General features: G+C 40.7%; 1 protein-coding gene and 1 long non-coding RNA gene across 9 annotated transcripts in view; one reads left to right on the top strand and one right to left on the bottom strand.

Annotated features, from left to right (window-relative positions):
• The window catches only part of LIMCH1 (LIM and calponin homology domains 1), a 339,570-nt gene that overhangs the window by 245,692 nt on the left and 68,416 nt on the right, over positions 1–25,462 (bottom strand). The window lies entirely within an intron of this gene.
• On the top strand, positions 2,987–13,184 carry LOC129397586 (uncharacterized). The gene is made up of 2 exons (XR_008625131.2): positions 2,987–3,274; positions 11,530–13,184. It is a non-coding gene; the product is annotated as an uncharacterized LOC129397586 (long non-coding RNA).

Here is a 25,462-nt window from a genome sequence, read left to right as displayed (position 1 = left end):
TAATTGATAGCAGCCTCCCTTTCTTCATTTCAGAATGATCTGCTATTGTTTTCCTTTTAATCTGGAAAAGTTGCATTCTAGAGAATCAACGACACATAAATATTTATAATACTCAAACCCATGGAGAAATACAGTACATTTTATGACTGTATCTATGGTATTCATGTCAATAACCCCAACTAATCAGTCAAAGAAGCATGTTTTCATGAAATTTGACCACACACACACACACACACACACGTACGCACACAAGCACAGCTATAAAACTCTCAGGTATACATTTTCTGTGCCATCAAAGCATTTAATGCAGAATCAGAGAAGGTCAGGATTTCGATCTCTCATCTTCTCACCACTGAGCATTGGATTGCCCTTAAACCATACCTACCATGCATTGAAAACAGCCTAATAATCAGATCAGATTCACAAGTGCTTTCTAGAAAATAGCTTGCTGTGAATGTTGACGTGCCCTGCATAGCTTGCGTCTCTGCTTTATCTTTTAGCAATAGCTGTGAAATGTGCACTGCCACTAGATACACTACTTGTGACACATACTCAGGGGACTGTTTGAATGCTACAGATTTCTCCCAGAGCTTGGGGAAACACACCAGGAGGGGTGCGGCATCCTCCAGCACAGAACGAACAGCTGGCCCCACCTACTCTCAAATATGCAGTAGTTTAGCTCCCAGATGCACATTCTCTCTCTCTCTCTCTCTCTCTCTCTCCCCTCCCCATCATCCACCCATTTGAAAAACACTCCATTTTTATTAATTTCCATTAGCAAACATAAAATTTTTTTCAGAGTGCAAGTGGAAGTCTTTAAACAATTTCTTTACCAACTAATGAAACAGAAATCATTTTAGTTTAATAAAACAGTGATCAAAGAGAATCACTTGGCTGTTTAATTTACCCATTCCCTTATTTACCAGATTTTATCCCAGTCCTGGAAGAGATTTACATTGTAGCAGTGGATAAAAACATTACATGTGCATGTAACTGCTAATGATGGTGAGGGTCATGAAGGGAGCATGAAGGCAGTTACGGGAGAGAATGTGGTGAGGGTGGGGGGCATTGAAAGAGAATAACAGGGCACAGGGAGATTGATTGACATGAAGTAGGAGGGGAGGACCAGATAGGCTTCTCCAAAGCAGTGATATTTAAACTTAGATAGGAAGGATGACTTGGTGTTGACCAGAGTAAGAGTGTTGGAGGAGGCGGGGCAAGGAGAGAAGGGTAGAAGAGGGGAGGCAGATGGAAGACGAACAGAAGGGTGGAAAAAGAAAGACTGTTCCCTTCAGAGAAATGAGATAAATAGAGGCACTCAGGCTGGAGATTCATCCTAAGAAACAAGCTTTAGATAACAAATAAGTGAGTGACATGAGAGAGTATTAATACCTTTAATGTAGGAAGAGGTTATACAAGCAAGACAAATATCCCAAAAGAGAAAAGAGCAAAGGATATAAACAGAAATCTCACAAAATAAATACATACATGCAGTTGACCCTTGAATAACACAGGTTTGGACTTCACGAGTCCAGCTACATGTCAATTTTCTTCCGCCTCTGCCATCCCTGAAACAACAAGACCAACTCCTCCTCTTCCTCCTCAGCCTGCTGAAAGTGAAGGCAATGAGGATAAAGACTTTATGATGATCCACTTCCACTTAATGGATAGTAAATATATTTCCTCTTCCTTATGATTTTCTAAAGAACATTTTCTTTTCTTTAGCTTACTTTATTGTAAGAATACAGTATATAATACACATAACATACGAAATATATGTTAACTGACTATGTTATCAGTAAGGCTTCTGGTCAATAGTGGGCTATTAGCAGTTAAGTTTGAGCAGAGTCAACAGTTATACACAGATTTTTGACTAGGTGGGGTTCAGTGCCCATAACCCCTGCATTGTTCAAGGGCCAACTGTATATGTGTGTGTGTATCTATATATACGGTATCTCATAATTACCATTTTTTCCCTAACCCACTGACAAAGATGAAGAGGTTGGACAATCCCAGCACTGGGGCAGGTGTGGGGTGAAAAGTCCTCTTGTTTGCTGCAGTCCTTCTAGAGCACCACCTGGCCACCGATAAACAACCTACATATCCTTTGTGTCAGCAACAGCACTGAGTATCATCAAGTAAGAAGGGTGTGAATGATTTCCCAGAACACAGCAGGCACTGAAGTATTCACTCAAATATTTATCAAGCACCTAAAACATACATGGCACCGGTACCATGGGTGCTGCAAAGATGAGGAAGATCTTCTCCACCCTCGAGAACCAGCTAATCTATTGAGGGCAACAGAAAAGTACACATTTAGATATAAGACATGGTGAACATTAAAAAGGCACAAAAACTGCTATTAACAACAGAGGACCCCAAAAAAGGAAGAGCCATCTGATTTTGAGGGATTGAGGAAGGCTTTGCAGAAGATTTGGCATGTGAAACTGGCCTTGCGGTGCAGAAGAAGGAAGGAGGTGTTGGATTTCAGGAACTCCTGAGAGTGGAATGGTAAACAAACAGGCACCATCCCTGCCTCTTAGAGTCTACAGACTGGCAAGGGCATTAAACAAGTATGATGAGAAGACAAAGTTCAGGGAGCTAGGAGAATATCATAAAGGCAATTATCAAAAAATACAACAAAGCCCAGTGTTGATGAGGATGCAGGGAACTGAAACTCAAATATAGCACTGGTAGAAGGATAAGTTGGCATAATCACTTTGAAAAGCGACTGACTACCTCTCACACAGGGACTTGTACATCCAGAGACAATGAAGTGCTCTAGGGGCCATTGGCAGGGAAAATATTCTAGGTATCCGTGATGAAGAAATCCATGTACCAAACAGCTATAATGAAGGCTTATGAAAGGAAATAAGGCCAAGTCTTCAAATGAGGGCTGGAAACAGTTAAAAACATGAAGCTCAGCTTTATCTGATAACTTTACATAAATAAAATAAGGAAGGAACTTCAAAAGGGAGAGAAGATGTGGCTGGGCATGGTTGCCATAGTAGCAAAAACATGCTTTTGCCTTTTTGTCAGTTCTTTCAATATTATACTGGAGGGCAGTGGGGAGAGGCTCTACAGACTAGAGCTGGAGCCTAGGGGAAGAGCCAAGCGGGGACTAAGTTGTTTGATCCTGAGAAGAAAAGAAGAAAGAGTTTATCCAGAAAGCGTGCCTAGGGCTTATGAGGAGGCAAAGTGGTGAATGAAGCCTCCCCTGAGAAACAAGTCCAACTGGCAGAGGCTTCCCAGCATGGAGACATCTGGAAAAAAGGTAAGAGGATGGTGCAGGTGGGAGCTTAGCTAAAGGGATGAAATTTTGTGCAGAATAAAAAAGACGAAAGGAAAGGAAAGAATGCAATAATTGAACATACAGTGCTACCCCGAAGGGAGAGGTTTTAACTGAGAACTAAAGTAACAAATATCAAGGCAAGTGTTTGAAACCAGGAACTGCAAATCTGTGAATTGCAAAGGTTTCCCATTCTTTCAAATTTAAAATGTTTCTGCTTTCAGCTGTAGGATTTGAGATGAAAGACGCAATGTTGAGTGTTTGCACAATAGGCCAATCCTCAAATATTCCTGAACCAGCACTCCATGGGGGAGAAGGGAGAGAGGAGAGGTCCCGGGGGAGGGAAAGACTCTCAAGAGTTGGAAATGCAACAGAATATAGCAGGACGGGGGATCTGTGAGCCTTCTTTCAACCATAAAAATAAAAGTGTTTTAAAATAATTACCCTTTCGGGCCGGGCACGGTGGCTCATGCCTGTAATCCCAGCACTTTGGGAGGCCGAGGCGGGCAGATTACCTGAGGTCAGGAGTTTGAGATCAGCCTGACCAACATGGAGAAAACCTGTCTCTACTAAAAATACAAAAAAAAAAAAAAATTAGCCAGGCGTGGTGGCACATACCTGTAATCTCAGCTACTCGGGAGGCTGAGGCAGGAGAATAGCTTGAACCCGGGAGGCGGAGGTTGCGGTGAGCCAAGATCGTGCCATTGCACTCCAGCCTGGGCACCAGGAGTGAAACTCCATCTCAAAAAATAAATTAATAAAAATAAAATAATTACCCTTTTAGGGTGTTTCTTATTTTTTCCATGTAATGTAAATTTTCAATCATCTGTATTTCTAAAGACTAAAGAAGGAAAAGGAGATCTTGGTGGTAATGAGTTTATTTTATGCAGTCTTTTCTCATAATAGTATTTCAGCTTCTACACTTCCTCTATGATGACCCATATACACAAAGGGAATTATCAAATTGAGAACTCAATCTGTCCTGATAAAGGACAATCTTAGACAAATTCAAGTATGTAAGTACCCAAACTGTACAGCAACATCCCCTACAACTTTTTTTTTTTTTTTTTTTTTGAGAGAGAGAGAGTCTTACTCTATGGCCCAGGTTAGAGTGAAGTGGTGTGATCTCAGCTCACTGCAACCTCTGCCTACCGGGTTCAAACAATTCTCCTGCCTCAGCCTCCTGAGTAGCTGGGACTACAGGTGCTCGCCACCATGCCCAGCTAATTTTTGTATTTTCAGTAGAGACGGGATTTCACCACATTGACCAGGCGAACTCCTGACCTCAAGTGATCCGCCCGCCTCAGCCTCCCAAAGTGCTGAGATTACAGGTGTGAGCCACCACACCTGGCCATCATCCCCTACAACTTTTACGTTGCAAAATTAAATGTTCTTTAACTTTGATTCCCTCTACTCATGCAGCAAATTTACTCCACAGACACTCATGGAGTGCCAACTATATGCCAGTCACCCCACTCCATTCTCTTACTTCCCTAATGTGATTTACCCATATTCTTCCTGGTCTGATCCCATTTTACAAATATTCTAACTTTCTAAGGCCCCAAACCCAATAAATCTATAAAATTGACTGGATGAAATAAATATAAATAAATCTTAAATAAAAAGAGAAATATATCTTGTTCCTAACTAGGAAGATTTGACATTATAAGTGTATCAAATCTCCCTAATAATATATAACTTTAATTTTGTGTCAATCAAATATTATGGACTGAATTGTGCGCCACTCTGCAAACTCATATGAAGTCGTAACCCCCAGTACCTTCAGAATGTGACCTTATCTGGAAATGGGGTCATTACAGATGTAATTTGTTAAGCTACAATGAGGTCACACTGGAATAAGGTGGGCCTCTAATCCAATGTGACTGGTGCCATCATAAAGGGGGAATCTGGGTACACAGGCAGGCATATGGGGAGAATGTCAGGTGAACCTGAAGAAGGCCAAGAAGCCTGGCACAGATCCTTCCCCACAGCCCTCAGAAGACATCAACCCTGCCAACACTCTGCTTTTGGACTTCCAGCCTCCAGAACTGCTGAGATGATAAATCCTGTTGTTCCAGCCACCCACTTGGTGGTAGTTTGTTACAGCAGCTCTAGCAAACTCATATGATTAGTGCCCAATCAATAAGCTTTAATGTTTGGAGATCTGAGGTTCAAGTTACTTCACAATCTGGTCTCAATCCATTTTTCTGGATTTTTTTAACTATGACCAAAAAGTGGCATCGACATTCTAGGAATCTATCCCTAGGAAGACATGCGGGAAAGTGCAAAGATTCATGTATAAGGGAGAATATACTTATCAACACTGCTGTAATAAGAAAGTAAGAGAGAGAGAAGGTGGGGGAGAAAATGTAAGCAAGGTACAAGTCCAATCCCTGGGGCCTAAAATGGGAAACAAACAAATAAATATATTGTTACAATAAACAGGTATAGCTGTTAAGGGGGAAAGGAGGTAGGCCCATCTAGCTGGGCTTCAGAGAGTAAGGAAAACTAGCAGAAGAGGTAAACCTGGGCATATGCTGTGTGAATTAGACCAAGTTCGCCAGAAAGACGGGGACAGGGAGAACATTCCACGTAGAGGGAAAGTCAAGATAGTGGGGTGTCATCGGGAGAGAAAAGCCAGCATCTGGGAGCACTGCCTGGAGTTCTGCAAGGCCAGAGAGCAAGGAGTGGGTTGGAAGGGTGCCAGGGGATGAGAGAGAGAGGTCCAGGGGTCAGCTGAGCCCAGACCAAACTGGGCCTGTATACGCTAACTGAAGGCCATCAAAATGGGAGGGAGGCCCACAGAGGCTGAGTCACAGGGGCGTGTGGAGAAAACACCAGCTTTTTTTTTTTTACTAAGTGCTGAACTCTGTGTGTTTGATAATGTAATACTGTATCAGTACAGTGGCATACATCATTCACAAATGTTTTATTTTCTTTTTTTAAAGCCTGAAATAGAAGTCAACAAATGTATTTCCATCTACGTAAATTGGGGGTACATGCTCAAAAGCTTTTTTACTGAATATTTAATAAATAAAGAAAGTTTGGAGACCACCGTATCAGCCTACAGATGCCAAAGTTCATCTTTTCTCTCGAGGCGTCCGCGGAGGCTACAGCCTCAGCCCAAGAAAGGAAAGGTTGGGAAATGATAACTAAAGGGTACAAGGTCTCCTTTCGAAGTCATAAAAATAATCCAAAATTGATATGGGTGATGCTTGCACAGCTCTGTGAATATACTGAAAAGCATGATTTGCATATTTTAAATTGATAAAATGTGTGGTATATGAATTATTTCTCAATAAAACTGTTACCAAAAAAATCTTAAAAAAAAAAAATTAATGAATTGTGCTTCCTTACGCACTGACATACTGCTTCTGATTCTTGGGTCAGTGCAGGCCAAGGAGAGAGCACTGTGATAAATATCTGTGAGGAAACAGACAACCCCAGGCCCTGAACCTGCAGGTATAATGTAACTGCAGAATCAGAGACTCAAAAGCTGTGGTTGAGTCTTCGAGCCTTCTCAATCAGACATCACCCTAGCCTCAACCAGTCAGCCAGACCTCTACAATTTGGGGTGGGATTTTGCTGGTCCCACCAACCTAAAGCGAACCTAAAGCTGAAGCTCTAGGAGAAATACAGGAAAGTTACCTCCTACATCATGACTGCAGACACCTCTGTGTAGACACACAAGAGAGAGCAATAATGCAAAAGCTCCCAAAAGCTCCTACAATCTACTCTGCATTTTCTACTCCATTTCATTTTTTTAAAGTGTTACTCCCAGGCTGGGCATGGTGGCTCACTCCTATAATCCCAGCACTTTGGGAGGCCAAGGCAGGCAGATCACCTGAGGTCAGGAGTTTGAGACCAGCCTGGCCAACATGGCAAAACGATGTTTCTACTAAAAACACAAAAATTAGCCAGGCGTGGTGGTGCACGCCTGTAATCCCAGCTACTAGGCATGCTGATGCAGAAGAATCGCTTGAACCCGGGAGGCAGAGGTTGCAGTCAGCGGAAATCGCGCCACTGCACTCCAGACTGGGAGACAGAGGGAGACCCTGTCTCAAAAACGAAAAAAAAATGCTACTCCCAACCCACTAGCTTGATTTCATTACCCTCGTGAAGGTCACATCCAGCAGTGTGAAAATCACTGTTCTAGAGGTAAGTTGGTAAGACAGACAGACATTTGTCTCAATATGCTCGTCTCCATGGTCCCGCATTTTCAGGATCCAGAATTAATCTACTCAACAAGAATTTTCCTTCAGTTTAATAAAAGATGTGATGATTAACATATGTTCTGTATTATGAAAAACAGATTTTTAAGAGCAGATGTGCAATTCCCAGCTCCATTACTTTATTAAAAAAGAATATTTGGTTTTCCTTGAAGATTCCATGAATCACAGTCATCTAGTTTGGATTGACATCACTGCATTAATAATAAAAACAGCATTTTGCTGCCCAAGGTTTGTCTTCTTTCCAGATATAGACAAGAACAGTGATCCTGTTAAAGAAGCAGATATCAGTATTTAACCCAACTTACCAAAAGTCCTTGTCTTTTCTCAAAACACTCGCTCCTCTTGAAATGCAATGAATAAATTTATTTGTTGTTGGGTTTTGGGAGCGCTGTTTGTTTGTTGTTGAGACAGGGTCTCGCTCTATCACTCAGGCTGGAGTGGTACAGTTAGTGGCCATCTCAGCTCACTGCAGCCTCAAGCTCCTAGGCTCAGGTGATTTTCCCACGTCAGCCTCCTGAGTAACTAGAACTACAGGCACATGCCACCATGCCCAGCTAATTTTTTATATTTTTAGTAGAGACAGGGTTTCACCATGTTGCCCGGGCTGGTATCAAACTCCTGGGCTCAAGTGATCTGCCTGCCTCAGCCTCCCAAAGTGCAGGAGTTACAGACAGGCATGAGCCACCACACCTGGCCCATTGAATAAATTTAACCTTCAAATTTGTCTCTAATGTCTCCACGACACTGATCTATACCAGAATCTTTAACTCAGAATCACACACATACACATCCTTAAGTCATTCTTCCTTTTCCTTTCATGATAATTCAAATTTCTGAGGCCACTTGCCACTTTTAAAGAAACTTTGAAAGATCATGAAAAATATTAAGGACTTTTATCATTTATCTTTATATAAAGTGTTACCAATTGGATTTATATACAGGCTTTTCCTAGTTTAATTGTAAACACATGGTTTATTTCTTTAAATTCCTCCTACTTGCCTAAGCGTTCATGTAGTTGTCTTCCAACACTTACTCAGCACATCTATCCATTTGTTCACCATTCCAGAAAGGTTAGAGGATGTGTGGCACATTCACTCATTAGCTAGTATAAAATAAAGCAATCAGCATTCAAAGCTCACTTCATTCCAGCTATTCCCATCTGTCCTGTGAACACTGACTTCTAAAAGTTATGGTTCCATTAACTACGTATATTTGTGAATCTCTGAGAATGTCTTTCCCTTCCCTAATGGTTAGAAATCTAGTCTTTGATCTATTTTAACAAACACTTTTGTCGGACACTAATAGACTCAGAGGTTTCAAAACTGCAACAGGACTAGGAAGGTGAGTCTAAATCTCCTATACCCTGCTGCATTGCCCCTTACTCCCCTCCCCTCATCATGCCACCCAAATCTCACAGGCCCCATCTGTGCTTCAAAAACCAACGACTAGCAGAATAGAGATTTTTCTCCCCACGATGTTCCAATTGAACCTGCAGTTGACAATCATTCTCCTCATCTTCAGTTTTGAAAATAGACTGACAGCAACCCTCAAACCCTTTGACAAGAAGAACCTATTTTAACAAAATTACCCAATGTACTGAGGCTTCAGACCGTAATCCTTTAGGGAAACTTCATTCTGTTATATTTGAGCTTTTAGTTCTTTCCACAATTTCAATTCTCTAGGAACTCATTCACAGAGGAAAATAAAACCCACTTTAAGTTGATATATATTTATCTCAGCCACAAAGAGCCAAAGTCCTCCAAAGAGCATTTGTTTCACTGAACCATTCTGGGAATGCATCCTGGAAGAGAAAGGTACTGCCAAGACCAACAGATAATAAAGCAAGATAGAAAGGTCAGTAGCTACCCTCATCTCCAGAATGCAAAGAAACTCTAATCTCAGGCCATCAGTGTAAAATTAATTTCCATTTTTAGGCTAAATAAATTCCATTTGAAAGTATCGTGGAAAGATACAGGTCACTGGATAAACAGATAAGGAAACCTTCACATACTTCTATGCTTTTCTATACCTAATTGGAGGAACTAATTGTAACAATCCATTTTAGTGTTTTTCTTGAAAATATTAGCAGTGCTTCAGTTGCAATTTTCATTGCCAAAAAATTTGAGGACAATTCCACAGGTGCCTATGATCCTTCCTGCTTTATGTTTACATTACAGGGGTTCGTCTCAGAAGATGGCAATGGCTTTCTGCCTAAGTAAAGCTTGGGAACATAGAATGGTAAAAGTCCACCTTTCATGGACAATCAATCAACTGCTGCCAATCAGAGGCTTGAGATATAAATAGGCTTCCTAAAAGTTTAATAAAGAATGGGGGCCATGCGCTGTGGCTCACGCCTGTAATCCCAGCACTTTGGGAGGCTGAGGCGGGTGGATCACAAGGTCAGGAGATCAAGACCATCCTGGCCAACATGGTGAAACCCTGTTTCTACTAAAAATATAAAAATTAGCCAGGCGTGGCGGTGTGCACCTGTAGTTCCAGCTACTTGGGAGGCTGAGGCAGGAGAATTGCTTGAACCTCGGAGGTGGAGGTTGCAGTGAGCCGAGATTGCGCCACTGCACTCCAGCCTGGGTGTCTCAAAAAAAAAAAAAAAAAAAAAAAGAATGGGAAAATGTTGAATATTCTCTTCATGTGCCTACAAAAGCACACAGTGGTTATTAAGCAAGATGCTGAGCTAGAAGAAGTTGGTGACTTTGTCAGTAAATAACTCAGCTCTTTAACCTCAGTCTGGTAGCCTGGCCATCACATCAGACTGTGGATGGTCAGATTTCCGCAAAATATTGCCCATAAGCAGATTTCTTTCATGGGGACTATATCCTTAACCACTAGAGAAGAGATTATCCTAAGAGCTATTCAAATCCCCAATGTTGAGCAAGACTGAAAATCCCATTGCTGTGATGACCAACTTAGGTTGCCCCTCTTTAGGGCTGATGGAACCTCATGTTGTTGTACTTGGCAAGGGCTTATGCTTGTATTGGCACTTTTGTTCTCACAGTTATTTGGGAAGGGAAAGACCACTGTGATATGTTGACCACCCTAATGAGAGGTAGAGATTCCCAGACAAAGATGCCATTGTGTTGGCCAATGAAGAGACACCACAGGCACGGCCTGACGCCAACCAAATAGTTCAAGGTCCACTGACCTACCCTTAAGGTCAAACTCATATATTAATATAGATTTTCCTCAACATTCTGTAATTGTATTTCAGTCTTACCTTCTCAATGAAACATTAATAAACTTATGCTATGCCCTGCACTCTATATGTATGTGTATGTGTGTGTGTATACATATATATATATACACACTCACACACATACACATACATATATTTCAGTCATATGTAATATGACTGAAAAGTCACCAAAAAGCTGTTTAGGAGTAGCAAAAACAGAATTTTTATACAAAGAATACCTGCCAGAACATAAACTCAAACCAAATGAGTCTCTACATTTTTAGAACTATTCAGACTCACAGAAATTGGAAGCACTCTTCAATCTCTGAGCCATCTCTTGCACACATTTCAGCTATCTTCAGTCCCACGGACAATACCTATCCAGATAGGAATATCTGCACTGTCCATGATTACAGAGTTTTCTCTGACAGATGTAGCCTCTTCTATGATTCAGTTTTATTTAAATCTAGCCAGCTTGCCTTTCCTTGAGTCTACGAGTTTTAAGTGAGCATATTCTTCAAGACATCAAGACAAAGTGAGCAATACAGACAGAAATTGCTGAGTTGCTTATATGAATAGTTCTCTAGCCCTGAGGGAAGGCAAACTCCCTCACATCCTTCACAGGCTGGAATCAGATGCTCAGCAGCACTTGTTCCATGGGCCTCTCTCATCCGAGCTGCTCCCTTGGTTAACTGAGAACATTCCATTTTATCTGGCAGAAGAGCTTTCCTTCACCAGGTGTATTTCTGATGTTTACAGAAAAGAGTTTAGCCATTGCTTACAAATACTGTAAATTAACAAATCTTCGTTTCTCCTAGGAAATGGTACTTTTGGATCACATGTGAAGGTTTAAAAAAATACAGCTGCCCTGGCTTCCTGAAATCTGGAAAGCTTTACAGCATGAAAGAAGAATGGTTTCATTGGATAATAATCCATCTGCAATAAGAGCAAAGTCCATACTACTATTAAATGTGTTTATCCACTGATTCATCTGAATATTCCTTGAATTGCTTTAAGTACCATAATCAAATGTTGTTATTTAATTCAACAACGATTCAGGAAAAGCAATTTGGAATCTCACAGGTGGTCTGAATTCACTGTGTTGGTTACATTTGATGCACTTCCCAGAGCAGAAAGAAAAAAAACATCCAATATGATTTTTTTTTCTCTTTACCTTGGAGCATAAGACATGAAGCTTTTATGAGGGAAATCATTCCCCAAAAGTGAAACTGTTGCTTGCTAGCTTATGTTTCCATTTAAACAAATCTCTAACTAAACACACATGAAAAATGATAGGACCTTTCCTTTGATAAAAATCTAGCATCCAATATTGGCAGGCAAAGTTTAAGTCACTTCCTGAATTGCTAAACAAACAGCTACACAAAAGAATCACACAGTAGTACATTTGTATGTTTCCCTTTCATTTACTTAGCAATTCCTTTCTTCAAATTAAAAATCTTAGTTTTCCAGCAATTATTGTTTACCCTGGTTAAATGACTGATGTATAATAATGTAATTACATGTGATACAATAGAGGGAGGAAGGGGTAGGAGATGTGTGCAGTTTAAATAATTAAAATTCAATCCATAGTTAATTTCCATACTGCATCATTATAACAAGTGTGCATCTGTGTGAAGCTATATTTAGATTTCTGAGTGTTACAGAGTCTTTTTCTTTGTCAACACAGTCAACCAAAATGGAGAGAGAGTACCTGTTTGAAAAATTCAGGTGATTTCAACCCACAATGGTAACTCACACAGATGAGTTCTCAACTATCATGAAATCAGCTAGTTGGTTAACTAGTTGGTTATACACCCAATTAATTCCTTCATCCATTTGCTCCATGAATACATATTTGAGCCATGTGTGTGCTTGGGAATATGCAAAGCATGTATACAAAAGTGGGCAAGAATAGACACTGATGCTAAGTGGCCAAACTTGTGTTTTTCGTAAAATGCATCTTTGATGGTTTGTTCCAGTCCATCTGTCCTTTTTTATTTATTTTTATTTTTATTTTCATTTATGTATTTTTGAGACAGGGTCTGGCTCTGTTGCCCAGGCTGGAAGGCAGTAACATAATCATGGCTCACTGCAGCCTCAACCTCCCAGGTTCAAGTGATCCTCTCGCATCAGCCTCCCAAGTAGCTGAAACTACAGGTGCACACCACCACACCTGGCTAATTTTTGTATTTTCTGTAGAGATGCAGTTTCGCCATGTTGCCCAGACTGGTCTTGATCTGCCCACCTCAGCCTCCCAAATTGCTGGGATTACAGGCATGAGCTACCACACCCAGGCTATTTTAAAATTAATGTCTAAGAGAAAGAATCACAGCTTTTGTGGTCTCCATGTTCCCACTAAGCCAAGAGTTTAGGGACAGAGAGAGACAAAGAAGCAAAATCATTTCTGAGTCTAATTACTCTCTATTTCCTTAGCAGATATCCCACATCAAAAACAAACGACGACAGCAAAAACCTATAAAATTAATATTGCTTATACCATTATTAGTTTATACTAGCAAACTACTTTATATTAGCAAAGTAGATATTTCATATTAACTTCTTAAAAAGACTTTCAATCTTTAAGAAGTTAAAATAAAAACCAAGAAAAAGAAAAAGAGTATTAGACACAACTTTGTAACCTAAGCTCCTAAATGAAATGGCACTATTCAGAAATCAGAACTCCCCACCATTTAGAAATGCATTTTTAAAATATCTGTGAAAGATCCTGTTTCTAATTTGTTTTCCAAATCCCATGCATATTTTAGACGTTGAGGGTGGGGAGGAAGAAAAATTCCAAATATTTAATGCAAATTCCACTCCCACCTTCATTTTTCCTTATATTAAAACCAAGGCACAATGGTGTCTTTACCAAAGTGAAAAAAAAATGACCGACTCAAGAGAGAGAATGCCCTAAGTTTTTAAGTCTTTCTTTACAGAAACTCAGAAATGGGACAATAAGAAAGAGGATTGGCCAAGGGAACTAAGACAAATAGCAATATTTTTAAAAATACATTAATTAGATCTTTGCTTAAAACATTGCTAATAGATTTAAATTATAAAGAAGCTGTTCGGTTTTCATTTTTCATTGAAATATAAGCAAATTTCATTTTTCATTGATTACTATAAAACTAAGATTTCTACATCTTCTTCTAGTAAATTCATTTCTACTCAAGACAGAAGCTGAATTAAAAATCCCTAGCAATACATGGCATCTTTGACTTCTCACAGCAAAGTGTTGGGAAGAGGGGTTCATGTCATTCATACCTACACATGCAATACCAAGGGAAAGAGATCTCCATACCATGAAACAGAAGTAAAATCAAACATGAAGGAAAAGAATCTGTGAACAATCAGAATCAAAGACTTAAGACCAAACTTCTTATTCTGCCACATATTCATATTCAGTATCATTTTAAAAGCTTTTGAGAACATCATTAATTTCTGTTATATTTAGTCACCATAGAAATAGGTCTGCTATATTATCAATAGTAGACTATGGGCCAGGTGCGGTGGCTTATACCTATAATCCCAGCACTTTGGAGAGGCAGAGGCGGGTGGATCACCTGAGGTCAGGAGTTCGAGACCAGGTTGGCCAACATGGCAAAACCCCATCTCTACTAAAAATACAAAAATTAGCTGGGCGCGGTGGTGTGCGCCTGTAGTCCTGGTTACTTGGGAGGCTGAGGCAGGAGAATCACTTAAACCTGGGAGGTGGAGGTTGCAGTAAGCCAAGATTGCGCCACTGCACTCCAGCCTGGGAGCCAGAGTGAGACTCTGTCTCAAACAAAGAAATAAATAAATAATAGACCATGGTATTTTTTCTGTATTTTATAGAACATAAAATTCCAGCTTATTATAATATCTCAGGCCAAAGAAACCCAATGGTACCATTTGGGGACATTTACCAATACTGGTTCACATAACAAATTGCTCTGCTAAGTACAGGCAGTATTCACACTTCTGACAGGTTTTATTCTTGAGGAAAGCATTGAAGTCAAAAATATTTCTGTAGAATGTGATTTTCCCATAGAAACATTGTTTTAGTTAGATACTAGTTTCCTGATTAAAGCCCTTAAAAATAAAATTACTACAAAGACCCTATTTAATCACCTAAAAAAGATATAAGTAAGCATTAAACAGTATTTTTGTTAAACTTGTTAATTATAGAGGGGAAACTAATAAAATTAATGCTCAAGTCTATTTAATAATTTTTAAAATGTCTTCTTGTTACTTCTTCCTTTCCTCCAGCAGCTGTAAATTACAAAGTATAGGAATACTACCTTAATCATGAAGCATCAAGCAAAATGCCTAGTGTACAGGAGATGTTCAGTAAGGAAGCAGAACAAATCACCAAGTGAATTAATAAAGTTTTCTGGAGAAACTCATGCAAGGATGTTGCCCTCCTCCTTTTTGTTTTTTCTTTTTTTTGAGATGGAGTTTTGCCCTGTCGCCCAGGCTGGAGTACAATGGCATGATCTCGGCTCACTGCAACCTCTGCCTCCTGGGTTCAAGTGATTCTCCTGCCTCAGCCTCCAGAGCAGCAGGGATGATAGGGGCACATTACCATGCCCGCCTCATTTTTTGTATCTTTAGTAGAGACGGGGTTTCACCATGTTGGCCAGGCTGTTCTCTAACTCCTGACCTCGTGATCTGCCCACCTCAGCCTCCCAAAGTGCTGGGATTCCAAGCGTGAGACACTGCACCCAGCCCACTTTTTTAAGAAATTGTTTAATTCTTTTTTTTTTAATGAGACAGGGTCTTGCTCTGTCATCCAGGCTGCAGTGCAATGGCACAATCACAACTCACTGCAGCCTTGACCTCCAGGGCTCACACAATCCTCCAACTTCAGCTTCCTGAGCTGGGACAACAGGCACACACCACCACACCCAGCTAATTCCTGTATTTTTTATAGAGATGGGGGTTTCACCATGTTGCCCAGACTGGTCTCAAACTCCTGGGCTCAAGCGATCCATGCACCTTGGCCTTCCAAAGTGGGATTACAGGCATGAGCCACGGCGCTGGCCTGCCCTCCCCTTTTTGAGCCCCTTTCTACCAGGCAAATTGTGCTTGTTGTAGGTATTAGAAATCACTTGGTGTTTTTCCTATAGTGGACACTGCAATTATGTCCCCATCTGACTTCAGAACAAAAATCTGCATGTACTGAATCAGAACATGACTTGCTGGAATTCAAGTTTGTCCTGGAGAGAATAAGAAAACCACACCATCTGCACGCTGAAGGGTACATCTTCCACATATTCTATTCCTAGCCTCCCAACTGCACTCCCAATGCTTCTCTTTAGTCAAAGGAGTCTGGCTTTTCCCTGACAGATGCTCCCCTCACCCTTAAACCAAAGCAGTATTATTTCAAGCATGATCTGTGAATTGATCACTGCTGGTCCATGGCATTGTACATTACAGGATTGATAATCCACATTTACAGCAGTCTGGCCATCGCCACCACATCCAAGCCACGTGATGGCAGGACTCATCTTGCTGAGCAAGATGTAAATCTGTTTAGGTGTTGGCCAACTGGCCTGGGCGAGGTGCATGTGATGCAAGCAGCATGCTGATCCTGTGCAGTCAGCCCTGTATTACAGCGGATTGGAAATTTAAAAAACAAAAGCAAAACAACAAAAAAAATAGTCCTTCACTGCAGAAGTTTGAAAAGCTCTGTAATAAAAAGGCACAAGCCAGCCAGGCGCAGTGGCTCACGCTGGTAATCCCAGCACTTTGGGAGGCCGAGGCGGGTAGATCGCTTGAGGCCAGGAGTTCAAGATCAGCCTGGCCACCACAGTGAAACCCTGTCTCTACTAAAAATACAAAAATTAGCCAGGTGTCGTGGCGGGAGGCTGAGGCAGGAGAATTGCTTGAACCTGGGAAATGGAGGTTGCAGTGAGCCGAGATTATGTCCAGCCTGGGCAACAGAGCAAGACTCTGTCTCAAAAAAAAAAAGAAAAGAAAAGAAAAATTAAAAGGCACAAGCACTGTAATCAGACAGGACCAGGTATGAGTCTTTGCTCCACTACTCACCTGACGATGTGGCCTGAACAAGTTCCTTTACTTCTCTGAACCTCCATTCTCTCATCTGTGCAGATATGGATGATGGAGGGTACATCTCTGTTCAATGAGCAGCTTCCTCATGCCATGAAATGGGCAATTTTAATATCTGTTCAATATGAGGGTCAATCACACACTTGAATATGCTTTGGATGTGGTTTGTTCCACAGCTATGTAGAAAAAAAAAGGTAGCTGATTGGGGAAAACAGCTATCCTGCAATAAAACAATGAATGCCCCCAGCACTTTCTCATATTCCAGGTAGAAGATATTTTAGTAACAAATTCAGTGCATCATGGACTGGATATGGATATGATAATCCAGTGGTCACTGCAGGGTCCAGACTTAAACCACATGTGACAATTTACTTTGGGCCATTGTCAAAGCAAAAAATTCTCAACTGCATCCAACAACAGCTAAAGACCTAAGAACAGTTTTCGGGAACTGCTTTAATGACTTACAGTCATAAACAAACCAAAAGAAAAAAAACAAAAAAGAAGATGCCCAGGAGAAGAAGAGGGAAAAAATTGAATTTACATGAAACAGAGAGGTAAACACAGATAACTTCAACTAGCAGGCATAGGGCCCTCCTGGCCACTCTGTAAATGAAAAACAAAAACCTTTTCTCATTATTTTGAAGTCCACCTACAACACACCGAGCACAGTATCTAGCAAAAGCAGAGAGCAAATAAAAGTTCCCTTTCGATCCTTCCCATGCTACGTATGCCTGTAAAATTGTGCTTTAATTCTTTCCTCTTTAAGTTAATTCCATTACAGTTTCCTTTCTATCTGTTACAAATGCCATCTGGGTGGAAGCCTAATGATATGTCAGTGTCACCACTTACAATGGTTCCGAAATCTTTTTCACTCTCAATCAGCAACAGTCCCCAAGGACTGCTGGCTAAAAACAGGAAAGCCCAGTAATGCCAAGGCTGATTTATAACATCAGCATCAAGCTCCAGCTCAGGCTCCTTGCACACTTCTGGCTCCTGTTTCACTAGTTGAGTGAGAGGTCACTTGGGTCACGTAGGACCTTACAAGGTTTCTGGGGAGAATAATAGTTTTTCTGTATCCCTTCCTTACAAAAGGCAGCTGATCAGCACTACTGTCTAGACATGCAAAGATATTTTTCATGGACACAAATAGGTTGGTGTTTTGTTTTGTTTTGTTTAAGTGAGAAAGGGATTTACTTTTATTTTAAAGCATGCACACAGCTACAGTAGGCCTTCTGGAAAGCCTTCTTAAAAGAAGATTTGTGTGTCAAGCTCACATTCAGAAATAACAAAGAGTGCAATGAAAGGGATCTGAGGTCCGTGACAGTATTTGACATATTACCTAGGAGACACTGGAGATGGCTTTCATTTTCAGATTCAAGGATTCACCTTTCACACAGGAAATGCAAAAGACCAGACAAAAACCATGTGTTTTTACCCTAATTTTCTGCTTTATATCTCCTTCGCAAATTTTTTTTTTTTTACCAGCTCCATACTTCCAATATATACCCAGACGCTGACAAAATCCTAGTTTCCCATCCTCCACAAGGACTGAAACACATACGAAGGCTCCTTGGGAAGGACCAAAGAGTATGCACAGAAATTTGGAAATTTCTGCATTCTGTCTCCAGTCCTGACAGCATCTCTCACACAGATTGCCCTGGTGCCATTATTTTAATTACTTTACATGCTGCTTCTACAATCCCGATGATAAAATGGAAAAGTTGTTTTGTTGGAACTTGTGCTGCAAATAGCACAATGACAATGTCAGGAAAAAATCTCTCACAGCATTAACTGGCTCACAAAGATTATTCTTAATACAAGCTGTCCCCAACATATGGACATTATTTTTTAATGCCCCAGACCCATGAGCAGGCCCTAAGTAAGTCTGCAACCCCAGACCTTCAGTGGGGGCAACTGCTCACTTTTCTAAGTCAGAAAAGCTCAAGGAGAGGTAAACTGGAGGCATACTCATGTTCAGACAAATGTCATGCCATCTCTACACAGGCGGAGAAGTGCAAAGAGTGAACAGTTGTGGAGTCCAGGTACCTAGATCTAGGCAAGGAGACAGCTCAAACCACCATCACAATCACCTCCAAAGAGGGAACAAGAATTCCTGGCCTCCTAATTTACAACCCAGAATGTATTTTTTTAATAGAAAAACAAGGTTTAAAGAGATTTTCTTACGGCTCTATGAGCCTTATTAGAACTAAACTTTACAAAAGTAATAAATGAATTGAAAAGTGCCTGTATCATTGAAAGTGGAACAAATATGGTGCACTGGTTATTTCTTGAGAAGTTGAGTGAAGTCTTCAAAATAAGGAGGGGATAATTTGAGTCACGTAGTGGCAACTGTTTTATTATTTCTATTATAGGAATCATCATGTCAATAAGCTGCTACAATATAGGACTTCAGAAATAAGATTTTTGAGATACTGAAAGCTTACTCTGTACATAAACTTCTACTTAATACATTTTTATATGAGACCCTGATCTTCCATGATGTTCCCAGACAGTGTCTCTGCAGCTTAGATTAATCCTGCTCAATCATTAACCATTCAACCTAGGCAAAGTTACTGAACTTCACTCCTTACCCCTCAATGTTCTTGCTCATCAAATAGTCAGAAATAATATCTTACTAGGAAAATGAATGGGAGAAAAAATAAAATAGAACTCTATTAGCTTTATTCTGCACTCAAATGAGCAAAGAAATTGTAGCTTCAATGTTTCTAAGTGACTGGTTTAGGACGAGAAGGGTGTATTAGTTTCCTTTGGCTGCTCTAACAAGTTACCACATTAAGTTTAGTGGCTTAAAACCATACAAATTGACTCTTATAGTTCTGGGGGTAGGAAATTTAATGTCCAGGTGTTGGCAGGGCTGCCTTCCTTCTGGAGGCTTCGGCACGGGGAGCAGGAGGCTTTCCATGCCCTTTCCAGCTTCTAGAGGCCACCTGTTTTCCTTTGCTCATGGTCCCTTCTTCATCGTCGAAATGCATCACTCCAATACCTGGTTCCATCATCATCTCTCCGTTTTCTATTTCTGATATCCAGTCTCCCTCTTATAAGGACTTCTGTGGTAACATAGGGTCCACTGGGATAACCTTGGATAATCTCCCTTTTTCTGCTTCTGATGTCCAGTCTCCCTCTTACGAGGACTTTTGTGATAACATAGGGTCCACTGAGATAACCTAGGATAATCTCCCCATCTCAGGATCCTTGATTTAACCATATCTGCAAAGTCTCATTTTCCATATAAGATAATATAGCCAGAGGCTCTAAGGATTAAGATATTAACATCCATAGGAAGACTTTATTCAGACTATTGGAAAAAGGGAGATCCAACTGTAGAAAAGTCTGGCAAATATTTACTCCTATGCAATAAATTAAACAGTTCCTTTAGGTTCAGTCTTTTTAGACACCATGCTCAGTCACTCAGATTTCTGTTCATCAAGACAGTATCCAGGGCCGGGTATGGTGGCTCACGCCTGTAATCCCAGCACTTTGGGAGGCCAAGACTTGTGGATCATTTGAGGTCAGGAGTCCGAGACCAGCCTGGCCAACATAGCAAAACCCTGGCTCTACTAAAAATACAAAAGTTAGCCAGGCATGGGGGTGGGCGCCTGTAATCCCAGCTACTCAGGAGGCTGAGGCAGAAGAATCTCTTGAACTTGGGAGGTGGAGGTGGCAGCGAGCCAAGATCACACCCCTGCACTCCAGCCTGGGTAACAAAGCAAGACTCTGTCTCAGGAAAAAAATACCCCAAAAACCAACAGTAACCAGGTGTATGGGGAGAGGGAAGAGTGTCTCCATTATGGTGATGTGAGAGATGGAGAATGCAAATCACATGTTGTCCTCTACATCCTAGCTGCCCTCTGCTGCAAAGCAGCTAGTCTGGGTTGCTGCCTGGCCCGGTGACCATGGGAGTGAAACCGGCTAGCTCTACAACCCTAGATATTCCATGGACATCTGTAGCTGATGTCCACAGCTGGTGGCCAGGGCCTTAGAGTGCCACTGGCTGGCCTCCAGTGGTGCCACAGCCAGCTCTGGGTCTCATTTTCCACCCAGTTCCTGGCCTAAGCCCACTGCCTCTTAACTCAGCTGCCTTCTGAGACCTCCCTTGAAAGAATTCCAGAACATCTGGCTCCTTCTGCCATCACACAGGAGCTGAGAGAGGCTTGGTGAGTGCCCTGGGGCCCCCTCCACCTGACCTCACCATATTGTCCTCTTATGTCACTTGGAAGTGTACTCCTTTTAAGCTGGCATGAAGTTACTCACATAGCAGTGTCTGCCCAGAACCCTAAACAGAAAGTGGGACAAAACTCTCCTCTGCCCTTGGTGTTCCCACCAGCTAAGACGAGCCCCTCTGCCCTCAGTCCTCCCTCTACTTGTACAATTTGGGCCATCAATTCGTTTCCTCCTATAGGGACATGCCACTCCACCCTTCCAGAAATGGGGTCTATTTCCCCGACTTCCCTCAAATCTGGACTGACTCTAGGGCTTCCTTTGACCAACAGGATATGGTGGAAGTAACATGCTGCCACTTTCAAGCTTGGCCTTAAGAAGACTGACAGCTTTTTAATTTAAAAGTTAAAAAAAAAAAAAGAAGACTAACAGCTTCTGCTTTCTTTTCCTTGAAGGCCAGCTACCTGACGAAGTCCAACTACCCTGAAACCACCATGCTATGAGGGCGCCCAAACCTGCCAGGTAGAAAGGCCACGTGGAGAAGCACTGAGGTACCAGACATGTGAGAAAAGATGTCTTGGACCTTCCAGCCCAGCCCCGGCACCAACTGAACATAGGGACCAGCCAACACCCCATGGAACAGAATTGAACTAGTCAACTCATGGAATCTTAAGAAACAATAAATTGTTGTTATTTTAAGCCACTAAGTTTGGAGTCATTTCTTATACAGCAATAGGTAATTAAAGCAATCAGAAAAATAAAAAACAAACCATATATACATTCAAGTGTTTCCCCCCCAAAACTGGAATCACAGTGACACAGCACAGCAGTAAGACAGACGCAAAACGACCAGAGTAAGCAGCCATTTCAAAAGAATGCCCGCTCATTTGCAAGGGTTTTGTTGTGCTTTGTTTTTTCACTAAATGCCCTCCCTCATTTAATTCATCTGTAGCCAAAGAACCACTTGCACTACTTCTTTCCTTCTCCAATTAGCATGCAAGGATTTCCCTCATGTTAAGAGAATGTGATATGCAAAGTCACTGGACCACTGTCTTGCATAACAAACCAAAGTCTTTTGACATCAGTGAGAAAATTCCTCAAGAATGCAAAGAACATAATGCCAATTGTTAAGTGTGAAATTCCAGGGTATTAACCCTTTGAGAGATGCTGTCTTGTTCAGTTTTATTTTGGGTTGATCAAAAGGACCGTGAAACTAGATTGGAACATTATGCACCAGACTCCACTGCCTACTTGAAAAAGAATTATACTTGGAACTTGATCTTTTTAAGATCTCCCATATGTCCTGTATTTTAACAATCAGGTTTTAAAACAGGAAGGATCATTGCCATTGAAAAATGGTGTCCAGCCAAGTAAGCCTCATAATTCAAAGTAAAAATCTCAAACTATAGCTGTCATTCAGGCCTTAATGTTTACCTTAGGAAATGTTTTTAAATGAAAAACTGATGGCAAAGCTTTGCCCAAATGATGCTATTCCCAACAAGGATAGAGACCCAGGGATTTACTTGCTAGGACAATTTATTGAGAAAGTTGTCAGGGATGAGAAAAATGAGAGAATAATTCAGACAGGAAGGTACAGCCTATTTGATTTTCTAGCTTCTACCTTTACCCTTACTTCTCATTACTAACCCTCCTGTTAGGGATGCAGATGAGGGGCCACCTGTCCACAGAATGTTATACATAAAGAGTTACACAAAGGACAGGCTTCCAGGTCTCTAAAGTTCTCTGTTAGGAATCAAGAGCAGCAACACACTCATATTTTAAAGTCATCCAGAAAAGAAGTTTAGACTGTACAAAAAGTCAACAATACACCCTGTTATTTTTAGCTGCCACAATTAATCCACTCAGACAGTGTTCACACAACACGCATCAGCCAGGAATATAACCTCCCTATTTTAAACCCAAATTTATCTGTACTATAGAGCTGAGTGGGGAAAAACAGCAATTTTGAAATCAAACGATCACGGATTTAAATTCCAGTGCTAATCTTACTAAGTATACTGCCTTGGACAAATTATTTAACATCCTAGCCTAAATTTCTTTACCTGCAATGTGCAAGTAATAGTCATAGCTACCTTACAGAGTGGAGAGAAGATTAACTATGATTTCATAGAAAAAAGAAAACTTCAATTAGGAACTAGGCACAGAATCATTATTCAATTGGTGTTAGTCATTATTATTAAAATTATCAAAGTTTTTGTTTTCTTCTCCTATAGTATTAACACCAATCCCCTCAGCCCTTAATCATCCATTGCTGGCTGAAGTAATCACCCAAAACTCATAATAGCACAAGAAAAGATTTATAACTTAAAAAGTGTAGAGGATTCAGTCTATATGTAATGTAACAGATGATGGGTGAGGGAAAATGTGAGTAGAGAAGAAAACATACACATATCATAATAAAATAAGATCTTTGCGAAGTCAACTGTGACTCCAAGAGAATGCAGTCTGTATTTATTTTCTTGGAAAGTTAATGGAAAACTAATTCAGCTAGATGCCTTTTACGTCCTTGAGGTAGTCCCATGAGATAAAATGTAATGAAGTTCTTTAAAAACCAGTAAGCACTGTGCCAATAGGGAATATTTATTGGGTGCTTGTTACATGTCAGACACTGTTGGCATTTTATATAAACCATATACTTAACCCTCACAACAAGCCACTGAAACAGTTCTTATGCTCTTCATATGACTGGGAAGGAAGCTGAGAATTAAAGAGATAAAGCAATCTGCCCAAAGTTCTACAGGTAAGAAGGGGCTGGCCAAGATTCCAACTCTATGTCTATAGATCCTCAAAATCTGCTCTTTCCACCAAGCAGGGGGAGGTGGTATGTCTCAAAGCTTTGACCCTTCCTCTGAATTTTGCAGAGAAGAAGGGAAATAGATTACATAATCATTTTTCATTTCATGTCTAGACTCTAGGAAACAACCCATAACCCACTAGGAAGCAGACAAGAAGCATGGGGCTGTGAGCCCAACACTGGAAATGCATCTGAGGAGGATGGAGAAATAACAGTCTGAACATTCAGTTGCAGTTTAGAAGGTCAGCACCAACTTCTGACAGATGTCTGCTATTTTAAATGACAAACTTGCTTGTGCATTGTGCGGAATTGCTACACTTTCCGTCATGAAGCCATAATGCTAGTTTATTTCCAATTTCAGCACTGAAAGACACATAGAAAAAAAAACAGAACAGAAAACCAATTGGCTTTCAATGGAATTCTGTCTGAGATTTAAGCCAGCATGTAATAAAAAAGTTATTCTCCTTAGGCACATTCAATTTTTAGACTGCTAAAGCATGGCAAAACCACAAAAATGATGTCTTTCACATATAAAGATTCAAGAGAGGACCCAAACATTATGTAAAATTAAGTAAAGCCAATTTTTCTTCATCATATTTAAGTTCTGAAGATTATTTAGTAGCTATTTGTAACTTTTGGAACATACTTACAAAAACTGGAGAAATGAAACGACAAAGGAAACATTCCTAATCTTTTAAAATACAGAGATGGGGGCAGGGTGCCCGATGGCTCACGCCTGTAATCCCAGCACTTTGGGAGGCCGAGGCAGACAGATCTTGAGGTCAGGAGATCGAGACCATCCTAGCCAACGTGGTGAAACTCCATCTCTACTAAAAATACAAAAATTAGCCGGGCGTAGTGGCACGTGCCTGTAGTCCCAGCTACTCGGAAGGCTGAGGCAAGAGAATCGCTTGAACCTCTGGAGGCAGAGATTGTGGTGACCCAAGATCGCACCACTGCACTCCAGCTTGGGCAACAGAGCGAGAATCTGTCTCAAAAAATAAATAGATAAATATAATAAAATACAGAAATGGTTTTAAAAACATCTTAGCTTCATTACCATCATTTTGAAATTCCTATATAAAGCTATTTCCCCCAAAAAATATAATTTCTCTAGAATTAGAATACACTCCATTCATCTTTGTGCCCCTAGACTCTATTATGGTATTTGGCTTACGTAACGTCTATACTGTATTAGGAATTTAGTGCTGTTCACCAAATATTTCCAATTCTCCTTCCTCCAAGAACATTACAGGATTGTGTTTCCCTGCCCATCCATGTGAAGTTAGGCATGGCCATTTGACTTGCCTTTCATTGACTGGCCAATGAATATGAGCAGAAGTAATATTACTTCTAAGCCAAATCCCACAAGACAGTGTGCATGATTCACCATGTTTCCTTTCCTTCCCCTTGTAACTGGTGACAGGGGGATATCTATCAACGTGCATCTACATGAAGGCCTACATGAAGGCCAGCCCTCCATGGATATGTAGCATAGCCAATAAAGAAAATGGTGTTTCTTTAAGCAACTGAGACTTGGGTATCATTTGTTACTGCAGCATCATCTAACACATCCTGTCTGATAAAAACACTGAATGAAAATTTAATGAAGAAAAATCAAGAAAGGCAAACTGGAAAAATATAAGTGCCATGACCACTTCTGCGGACCTCACCATCCTTTTTCCATAATTCTTTATAGGTTCAAA

The sequence above is a fragment of the Pan paniscus genome, chromosome 3 (assembly GCF_029289425.2).
Source record: "Pan paniscus chromosome 3, NHGRI_mPanPan1-v2.0_pri, whole genome shotgun sequence".
In the NCBI taxonomy this organism is placed as follows: Eukaryota; Metazoa; Chordata; class Mammalia; order Primates; family Hominidae; genus Pan; species Pan paniscus.
Note: the sequence above shows the minus strand (reverse complement) of the source record. Positions and strands in the feature narration are given on the sequence as shown.